General features: G+C 39.8%; 1 long non-coding RNA gene across 1 annotated transcript; it reads right to left on the bottom strand.

The window, feature by feature from the left end:
- Positions 1-398: 398 nt before the first annotated feature.
- On the bottom strand, positions 399-8,370 carry LOC128902191 (uncharacterized). The gene is made up of 3 exons (XR_008463678.1): positions 8,343-8,370; positions 4,393-4,467; positions 399-516 (listed from the first exon to the last, which is right to left on the bottom strand). It is a non-coding gene; the product is annotated as an uncharacterized LOC128902191 (long non-coding RNA).
- Positions 8,371-10,164: the final 1,794 nt, after the last annotated feature.

Below are 10,164 nucleotides of genomic sequence, written 5' to 3'. Positions count from 1 at the left end.
TTGACTTAACAGTAGGACTTGTTCTCCTCTGCTCGCGGGGAGCAAAAAATTGCTAGAGGCTTTAATGCAGTGTATTCGTGGAGTAGATGGACTCTTGAAGAAGCAGTCCTCAGTCTCTCACCCTGTGATCTAATTTTTCTACAGTGATCAGTATTTATTCTGCTTTTACAGATTAATTAAAGGAATTCTTCTTACCATACTTACACTTACATCATAAAATATAAATAAACTCCGAAGCACAGACTGTGGCTTTTGTTTCCTCTTCTTTTCTCAAGACATCTGAGACTAAGTCAAATGTGTTTACACCAAATCTAAGATGTCTGATTTGTCCTTGGCCTTCCAGGTACTTCACAAAGAGTAGTTAGATCCATATTTGGCCAACTCATACGGTCAGTACTGTAACTTTTGGGGTCTGGTTATACCTGTGAAGATCTTGGGTGACAATCCTTGATGATGTACAACCTCTTTCTGATCTTGACCAAAATACATGACTTCTTGGTGCTCCAATTCACGCACCTGCAAAAAGTGAAGAACTCAAGTGAAAGTGAACCACCTTCTTTAGGCTGCCTGTTCCTGGATAAACTGTTGGCAACTGGGAAGGAGAAATAGTATTTTAAAACTGTGAGCATAACAGGAGATTAGCATGTTCAAGTGATGTGAGATGCTTCCACACAAACAGCCAAAGCAGCGCCCAGGAAGCCCTTGGTCTCCCCTGTGGGTTACACACATCCTAGTCAACCACCATTGCTTTTTCATCCCCCCCCACCCCCAAGCGCTTTCTACAGGACAGAGGTCAGTGTCTGGATGAACGACAGGAGACAAGCTCTGTGCCAGCCTCTCTCCACTTGACCCCCACGGGGGGAACATTACTGTCTCTGTGCCACCCTTCCCTACCTGCCTGACTCCTTTCTTTAAAAGAAAGGAACACAAAAACTTCATAAACCAACATGCTAAGCCAGAAACATTGCCTCTCCATCCGGTTTGTCCTTATAGTCAGCAAGACCACACACACCTGTAAAAAAGGTTTCTGAGTATCTAGTCAAAACAAAATTCCTGTGAGACAGAGCAAACAGAAGGGAAATATCAGCGTGTGTCTGCCTGCAATGAATTAAATCACACCTTTTATGCTATTGCGTTTACATATCAGTGATTTTGTGGTAGCAGTGCTGCAACAGTTCACATAACAAGTTGCTCTGCGAGCTAAAGAACTGTCCTCATGCTCTGTGTCCTGTGGAGGGAATCACCAGCACCTAAGAAATGCCCACTAAAAACACCACGTGCTTTGTGTTGCTGCGGGCTTCCTCCGTGCAATTTGGCTTCCCTGATGTCTAGTAAAGGTTAAGGTTGTACAGCTGCCTTTCCTTCCTAAGGTATCTTTCTTCCTAATGCCTGGTATGAAGCTTACAGTAACTCAGTATCTGTTAGTGTCTTTGAGACTCTCTAATACTCTGTCATGAAGGGCTGTCCTCAGGTTCAAAACTATGTGGGATGCACACATTATGTATTCACCTGCGCTTAGCTTCCTTATGCTGAAAAGGCAATAAACAATATATGAGAATTCATTATTGAGTTGTTCATAACCAGAGTGCTTGAAGTTCAGTTCTCAAAGATGTAAGAAAGATGTATGTATGTAAGAACAAAAACCTGATCATCAAAGCTGATCATGACATGAGAAGTTAGTTGGGAGAGCTGATTATTGCTGTTGTGGCGCAGGGTGGAACATGCGATCTACACACGTGCATGCGGGGAAGGCAGATCAACAGACTACTAGTGATTTCTTTTAACACAAGACCCTGATTTTAGGTTTGCAACTGCACTACATCTGAAGTTTCATTGTCTGAAGTTGATAAAAATGGGCGTGATTCAAGGATAAGTTTGCAATAGGCGCTGGGTTGTTTTTCAGCCAAAGAAAGGACCATCAGCTCTCTCACTTGGGTTGCAAATGAAGGGGGTTGACTAGATTCCAGTATGGTAGCCCTTGGTTTTCATGGTTCTCATCATGGAGATTAACTTTATCACGGTTTTAGAAATCTAGAGGATATTGCACAGCCACCCTCTGCCTTAGCGCTGCTAATGCTTTGTCTAAAAAATCCTTGTCAGTTTGACAGAATGAGCTAATTCTATGCAAAGATACTTTATGATTTAACTGACATTAGTATGGTGAGAATCTGTTTGTTCTCTGCCACCTCAGAATCTCTAAGCCAAGTATCATGGCTGTGATCGAGCTGAGCCTTTAGTATGAATGTGCGCTCTAAGCACTTCTTATCAGAGGTAAGCACTAGCATAACTAAGAGCCACCATAACTGGAATGTTCTCTGAATTGCATACATAAGAATTCATCTCTTCAAAATGGATGTTGATTATCCTCTTTGCATGAACTTTTCATTGTTCCTCATCTTGAACAGAAAGCTTCTTTAAGAAATTTTTTGCAATCAAGGAAGTGGGAGCAAAGGGAAACAGATTAAGAAATGCCCCTGCAAACATGAACAATGACAGTTTCAAGTTACCATGAACTTGTATACAGTCTTTCATAAGTTTGTATACAACCCTTTCATAAGTTTGCATAGTGAGGCTTGTTCTGCATTATTTTTGGAAGCTGGGTGGGGTTCCTCCTCTGTCAGACATTTCCAAATCTCTTGTGCTCTCTGTACAGGGCTCTCAGCCTATCCCATCTCTTGGGTGGTATCTCGAGGCCTGTCTGCTGTTCCAAGGCTCTGACCTAACAATTGTTATGTTTAAACAACGCCTCTGGCAGCGAGCTTTCCCTCTCTGTCTGTCTTTAGGATGGGTGGGAAACAGACTTTCAACTCTCAGATATGCACTGTGCTCTGTTCTTGCTGACTCTGTCCAGGTTAGTGCAAACACACTCAAGAACACAAGTCCTGCGGTGACAAGCTAGATATGGCTTACAACAGAACATGTCCTGCTGCATCAGTAAGTGGCTTGTTCTCCGATAAACTGTAAAGCTGCTCTATCACATGTTTGTTGTACTTTGAGGTACCTGAAGGAAACAAGATTTTCCACCTCGGCACTGTTGAACACCCATGATAAAAGTATTGACCTGCTTACAAGTGGGGAAACATTCCAGTTATGTAAACAGCAGAATTTTTTTTCCCCTGCATTCCTAGAGTAAGCTGGCTTTAGCTTAGTCCAAAACAACTTCTGTGTGTGCTGTTCCCTTTGCTGCCTCCACACACATAAATTGATTTCTTTAGAACCACAGGCTGCTGGCCACTGAAACAAGGCGTTTCAATGTGTTCTTGTAGAAGCCAGCAAAAGATTTTGAAAAACACATCGAGCCACCAGCTCTAAAATGCATTCACAAAAGATGTAAAAACTACCATGCTGGGTGAGGCAAAATGCTGCTTTGAGCAGCGCTCATTTCCAACAGTGGACGCTAATGACAGCTTAAGAAAACCATACAACAGCACAAGTTAAAACACCTTATTTTCCTTCTTCTTCTTGTAAAAAGTCTCAGCGTCCAGCGTCTAACAGTGTAAGAACTTTCCGGTATGGTAGCTACTGAGTTTAGACTTGAAGTACTGAGTTAATAGAGTTTAGTAGCCATATGTAATTCTCTTCCCTGAATCTATTGAACGTAGTTTAACCCATTCATATCACTGTCCTCTACAATATTCCACCTTAGGTGACTTTCAAAGTCTAACTTGTGTGGTGTGTAGAGTGGAGAAAAGGTCAAAAAAAGGGGAAATAACTTATTTTTGTTGGTTTAAATTGGCTACCTCACATTTCAAGTCTGTTGCCTTCAGCCCTTGCATTACTCACAGCAGTAGTTCTCAATCCTCTGCACTTATGCTTTGTATAGTTGCATTCTCAATCATCATGTTCCCAGGACCAAGAGTTATTTTACACATTTGATGACTTTCCTGTTCTTTTGTTTAGTTTGACTTCGAGATGAGACAAGAGAACAGGCATATATAATAATATTGATGTATTGATGTGGCTGCATGACAGGTTTATACAGGGATACAATGCTTTTTATTCTGTTCTCTCTGTGTAGCTATAAGAGGAAGCTGAAAGGATTCTTTTCTTTTTTTTTTTTCCCAATATATACAAGGACTTGAAATTCATGAAGAATACTGTCACAACATAATGCACAATGGGCTCTGTTTTTCTGTTTTTCCTTCATTTGGATTGGACCTCCATCTGGCCCATAACAGCAGAAGGCAGGTGGAAATTACACTTGATGTAAAAATACAAATCTGGTAGTCGTCAGGATTTTCATTTCTTCTGCAGCTCAGGCACATTTCTTCACTAGCCCATTCAACAATGATCGTCTGTAAGGTACGTTGCAGCAAGTCCAATTTTACTTCCATCCTACTAAACTGACTGCACCCTGTTAAAGCAGATGTCATAAATTTGCTGGTTCGTTACCTTTTGATACTCAGCTTGAATGAGTAACTGCTGGACTTCTAACCTGCAGTGCAACTGCTTCACCTTGTCTTGATTCTTTCAGATGTATTTCAGGCAAAAGAGAAAGAACAGAACAGACAGCTTAATTCACCTATTTGCTAACTAGCGTCAGCACAGTCCTCAAAGTAAGGCTGCTCTGGAATGCCAGAGATAGTGAAAGCCCCACACAACTAAACAAACAGCTCAGAATAATAAACTGATCCACCCAATTTCCTGCATTGTCTCTTTGGAGTCAGTTGGCTCATGAGGCTCCTAAGTGAGCAGGAAAAAGAAAACCAGTTCAGCCAAAAAAAAAAAAAGGAGGTACTGCCATAAAACAAACAGTCTGCAAGAGCTGTGTCAGCTGCAGTGGGTGCTCTTTTACCTTTTCAACCTGCAATCAAAACTGAGACTACCAGGAAAAAGCAGCAGTCCAGGAAGTTTGATGGATGTGGTATCAGATTGTTCTCAGAAGTAGCAGTTCTGCTTTAGCCCCAGTATTAGCATTTCTTCTGTAAATAAATTGCGTAAAATACATTATGAAAACCTACTTTTCAGGTGCACAACAGAGTTTTTTCTGGCATAAACATATGGAAGTGGGGGCCATGTTCTCAAATGTTGAATACTGCCCTCTTTCTGCTGAAGGCAGGGAGAGCTGCAGTGGTGGGTGCCTTACTTTGCGTGATGTTGGTAACTTTCGGAGCTTTTCTGAGTAGCATGTAGCATTATATATGCACCTGTTTCACTAACTATCGCAAAATTCATGGGTTTGTGGAGTGACGATTCTTCCATATGTCTCTTCCATTCCTGTTGGATTTTCTTTTCAAAACAATTATGTGACAAAAAAAGCTTATCCCTTTTCCAATTTGGAGCTGAAGTCTGAAGATTTTTTAAATTAGTAGTAAGTGATCACTTACTTACTACTTACTTACTACAGTGTGTTTGACATTTGTGTATAAGACAGTAAACCTGATGTTGGGCATCAGCTGACTTTAAAGGACTCCAGACACCCACATAATGCTGAATCTTCACTAAAAATAAGTTTGCAAACAAAGTCAGAAGAACAGCGTGAAGCCAATGAATTTGCAAGACCCTGATCCTGTTTCTATCAACAAATATGCTTGTTAAGTGTTTGGTTAGTTACTAAGAATAGTTGTTTGACCATTTAAAGTGTCCAGAAATATTTGTATGGAGTAGCTGGCCATGTGAGAGGCACAGTCTTCATTCAGACTCATCCAGGTGTGTGCGTGTATGGAGCAAGACTAATCATGTCAGCACTCCTTGCTCATGATACTGCTGCCTTGCTCAGTGCACGCAGTTGTGTCCAAAGGGTCAAAGAGACAACCTAGCTGTGCCATTTCGCAGCCTCAGAGTAACCGCTTTTGCAACCTGAATGAATCCCTCAAACTTTTCAAGTGGTCTTAAATATAGGATTAAGGTAGCAGACAGAGATTGCATGTTTCCCATGGCCCTCCGGAAAAATGGTGTGCTAGACACAATATAAATTTTAAAATATTTGGAAGGCAAAAGTAGCAGAGCTTGCCAGAGGATGACTGTTTCACAACAGTTCTCAAGGTTTCAAAACTTGTTTTGAATGTGTGCTAGAGGAAAAACAAAGCTCTTCCAATGCTTTCAGGAAGTGGAATCATGACAAAATGGCTCTCCCCAGACACAGAGATCCAAAGCACGCACTTTCCACCTCTCAGAAGTAAATCTGTCAAGTTCAGTTCAAGAATCCCCTTGAATTGCATGTAGACTTTATTAGAAATTATGCTTTGCTAAATGTTAAATAATTTTTCTTATTTTTAAAGCCTTTGTGTAAACCTAGTGGGTCTATCAGCTCTAAACCAAATGCTACCTTGCAGATCTGACAGAAGCTGAATGCTCCACCACACAAGCCCCGACTCAAAGGCCAAGGTGACAGTAGAAACACTCTTAATAACTTTTCCAGGCTACGAAATCTTCTGGTTATATTACTTTCTTAGTCCTACATTTATTGCCCAAACACCATTTTTTCTGTTTCTCTTGCCAAAAAAACCCAACCAAATCCAGTGATGAGGAGATCATGTAGAAAAATCATGTTAGAACGGCAGAGCCATAAGCTTTCCAGAAAGACACATGCTCTTCATGCTTCTTTTATTTGTTGTAGAACTGTAGGAGCACAGTGAATAACACATGCATTTTGTATGTTCTGTATGTTCGTCTGTGCTATGCCAGAACATTTACTGGTGAACTAAGCATCTTGCCATTTAACATTTTGCCTCAACTATGCAGACTATTTAACAACCCAGGCCAGGAAGTTGAAGTTTCTAGGCATACTCGTGCAGTGATCTTTGCATTTTAATGTGTAAGTGGTCAAACCCCTCTATATTCAAAGCCCAGAAAAATAAATGAGCTCTCCCATTTTGCTTCATGTGAATGTTTAAGATTGTTTTATGAAACAATTACCAATGTGACTTTCCAAGGTCATGTGCATGTTAGTGACAGAATTCAAATATAAAATGTCAATGCACTCTTAATTAGGTCAAGATGTCTGAGCGAAATTCCTTCTGTCCAAAGCATCCTCTTTTTCCATGTGTAGGATAATTAAAATAAATTATGCCCATGAGAAAAGCCATGGTCTATCACCAAAATCCCATTTATCTAGATAAGCTTCAAATTCCTCCCTGTTTTTTTCAGATAAAGTTCATCTGTCTTTATTTGCAATTGATCTGGCTTTGCTTAAGCTTAGTGTAGTGGGTTGAGGGTTTTTGTCTGTGTAGCCTCCATGATTAGGTTTACGCCACTGAAGAAAAGGAATCTTTAGCCTCTTCTGTTTTCCAGCTGCCCTCACACTCTTTATCTTAACCTTTGTTAGTGACCTAATAGGCCTCCGTGTTTGGCCATCCTTAAGAAGCAACAATCCAAAGAGCCATCAACAGGTTCTAAGGCGAGGCAATGGTTAGGTGGCAGGGAAACACCACATTTTTCCTATAGGTATAACAGTGGACAGTCCACTTCACTCCAGCTGTGCACTGGGGAGATGGCTTGAGACAGGCAGTCATGCCAAAGACACAGGAAGAGGATTAAATGCTCCAGTATTTATTTTTGTAACAGATACTTCAGTTCATGTTCTTCCTTTCCAGTATCTACATTAGAAAGTGGCTCCAGCCCCACTGCTTTCTATGCGATTGTTCATGAGTAGTCTTCCTATCCACACATAATAGTATATTCAACACCAAAAAGGAGGGTTGGCCCTAGCCTTTAAGACTGGAAAAGCACCCTCCCTTCTTCCCTAACATCTGGAGTAAGAGAACCCTCCTCCATACATAAGGGCAACCGTTTGCCTTACCCCTGACAGCTTTCCAAGAGTTCATCGTCCTTCTTCTACTCTGGATCTTTCTGAGCTGTTCTCTGGGGAAGTGGAGGGTCCCAAAGTTTTAACACTCCGGAAAGATGTTCCCGTACTGTAAACTTTTAATTGTGCTTGCAGAAGAAAGAAGCAGAAGTAAACAATGAAGGGGAAGGGATGAAACAAAGAAGAAAAGACACTTTCTTCTTTCTGTTTAATGGAGAAGGAAAAAACACTATTGCCCAACTAGGTCCTAGCTACATTTGTTATTTTAAAAGGGTCTTGTTTGCTGGTCTATAATGTATGCAGCTAGTAATAAATAAAATTTAGTATATGAAATTAGCAAGTTTTAAACCTCACACTACTATTTTGTGGAAAGGAACATTTTTGTATTGCTTCACCCTTTCATTAAGGACAAAAAGCAATTTCCATTATTATCTCCCTTTCAGTGCTGCAAACTTTACTTTGGGAGTTGAAGCTTCCCACTCTTTTTCTAAATCCAACTATTTAATGAATTTGGTGGGAATTTGAGCTGTCACTGAACTTGGCTTTGATTTTGAGGTTTTTATCATGCATGTCTTTCCTGAGCAGGGTTACATACCTGAACTCGAGCACTAACTGTGTGTATGCATACCAGTTTCTTCATGACTTTCTGTAGGCATACTGGCAAATCCTGCAGCTGCGAACCTGAGATTGCAGAGGACAAAAGAAAGGAAAGAAGAGAAATTTTCATGTTCATACATCTATGGAAGCTTAAGAAACATGTGCAGAACCATAACTAATTATTTTCTTAAGGACACTACAGAAGTAAAACTCACTCTTAGAGTTCATACAGCATTAGGCTTCCTCTTCCATTTTGACTATACAGCCTTTTTTTCAGTGTTTGACAAATTCAGAGAACTTTAAAAAAAAGCAAGTGAATGTACTTCACACTTCATTTTTTAACATTAAAACTTTCCCAAGCTGTAATAAACACTGTAGATTTTTGCTATACTATATTCCTTTTCCTTATATTTATTTAAATACAATAACGGTACACTGCTAATGAGTTTATTTCTGCCAAGTGGAACACAAAAACCTGCAGAAGTTCCTGGTCATGGAAAGTGCAACATTCTTAGATAGAGGCAACAAAATACTTTGACTTTTTATAGTTCTTGAAGGGCTTAGCACCTAATGAGAAGAAATCTCCAGAGAAAGAAATATTTTTTTTCAGAGATTGTGGTAAGAGGTCTGGAAATATGTTTGGCATCCAACTACCATTTCTTTATTCCTCTAATTTTAAGTAAGTGGTATTTGTTCTGATTTTTTTTATCCAAATCACCGTGTCTCCTTGGAAGTTAAAATTCTCATCAAGAGTGACAAGAGAGGGAAAGAGAGCACGGCTCTAGCACATAGAAGCTGAGGAAAAAAGTGATCTTATCCTCAGCAAAAAGTACCATTTCATGGTTCGGTCCTAGTGAAGCTGGTGTGCATTAAAGTGATTAGTTTACATAAATGCTGCTATGGGTACAAATGCTGACAATTATCTTTAAAAAGTTTGCATATATTGTTTTAATTTGGCAGGGCAGGGAGCCTGTCCATTTTTGAAGATAGCAACACTGAAGACTCTGCGTGCCCCCATTACTTTACTAAGTAATAAAATAATTATTTCTAAAAATCGCACTCTCCTTTTGAAATATTGTGATGTGATACAACCTGTAAACACCTTAACCAGCTGTATCAAACAGGCATGACCCATGGTCTGGCATTTGCACATGCACGAACAAAATAACAAAGAAACGAAAAAGGAGGCAATTCTTGTACTTCTGAAGAAAAAAATGTGTTCCATGTGGAATAATTTTGCAAGTATGTTAATTAATTGTAAATAAATAAGCAAACTTAGTGTTTATAAACAAGAAGCTTTGAGTGTAAAAGATAGTTTAAGTTGGGGTGAAATAAGCCATTGCTTTCATTCACAAAGAGAGGTTTCAAATCAATTATGTTGTCTTATGACACTTCTGTTGATGTCAAGGAAGACATTTTAGGGATTCTATCTCACAAGGAATTCTGTCATTTTGTTGGCTCCTTCTGTGAATAATGGTGTCTTAAAGATATGAACAGGAATTGTCCCCATTTGCTTGCTGTATATATGAGAATAGTCTGGCTCTTCTCTAAGTAGAAGCCTGTACAGATGCCATCTGGTATTTGGAGATCTGAAGGAGATCTTTGAAAGATCAGAAAGCAATCTGGTCAAGGAGTATATATATCGAATATATCAAGGTATGGCACTGATACGTTTAAAAGAAGGGGCAATATCAAGAGCACGTTTTGTGTGTACATACAAATGATGAGGAGGGAAAATGCAAACATTAAGTTTGGAACGAGAACTGAAACCACCAACAGGCAGAAAAGAAAGTAACAAAAGAGAGACAAAGTACCTCTTC

This window comes from Rissa tridactyla, chromosome Z (assembly GCF_028500815.1).
Source record: "Rissa tridactyla isolate bRisTri1 chromosome Z, bRisTri1.patW.cur.20221130, whole genome shotgun sequence".
Taxonomy (NCBI): domain Eukaryota; kingdom Metazoa; phylum Chordata; class Aves; order Charadriiformes; family Laridae; genus Rissa; species Rissa tridactyla.
The sequence above is the reverse complement of the archived record's forward strand: the minus strand, read 5'-3'. Positions and strand labels throughout refer to the sequence as shown.